Below are 657 nucleotides of genomic sequence, written 5' to 3'. Positions count from 1 at the left end.
TATTGTCTTCAATAGCTTATTTGTTTGTTTTTGTAGAGATGGGGTCTCCCTATGTTGCCCAGGCTGGCCTCAGACTCCTGGTCTCAAGTGATCCTCCTGCCTCAGCCTCCCAAAGTGCTGAGATTAAAGGTGTGAGCCACTGCACCAGGCCTAATAGCTTGTTTTGAAATTAAATCCAACCTCCTTCATTTGGTCTCTGAGCCCTTCTAGGGTGAGATTCTTGCCTGTCCCTCCAGGTCCCCATTCCCCAGTCTTCCCTGGCTATGTGTTCCTTCTAGGTCCCTCTGACCTCTCAGAGCTTTTGCTCACGCCGTTCCCTTTTCCTGTCATTCTGTCTGCTTCTTTGCATTCATCTCCTCAAAAAGGACTTTGCTGGGCTGGGCATGGTGGCTCACGCCTGTAATCTCAGCACTTTGGAAGGCCGAGGTGTACGGGTCACCTGAGGTCAGGAGTTCAAGACCAGCCTGGCTAACATGGTGAAACCCTGTCTCTACTAAAAATACAAAAATTAGCCAGGTGCGGTGGTGGGTGCCTGTAGTCCCAGCTACTGGGGAGGCCAAGGCTGGAGAATCACTTGAATCCAAGAGGCAGAGGTTGCAGTGAGCCAAGATTGTGCCACTGCACTCCAGCCTGGGCGACAGTGCGAGACTCTGTCTT

Source organism: Theropithecus gelada, chromosome 17 (assembly GCF_003255815.1).
Source record: "Theropithecus gelada isolate Dixy chromosome 17, Tgel_1.0, whole genome shotgun sequence".
Lineage (NCBI taxonomy): Eukaryota > Metazoa > Chordata > Mammalia > Primates > Cercopithecidae > Theropithecus > Theropithecus gelada.
This window is presented reverse-complemented; position numbering follows the sequence as displayed.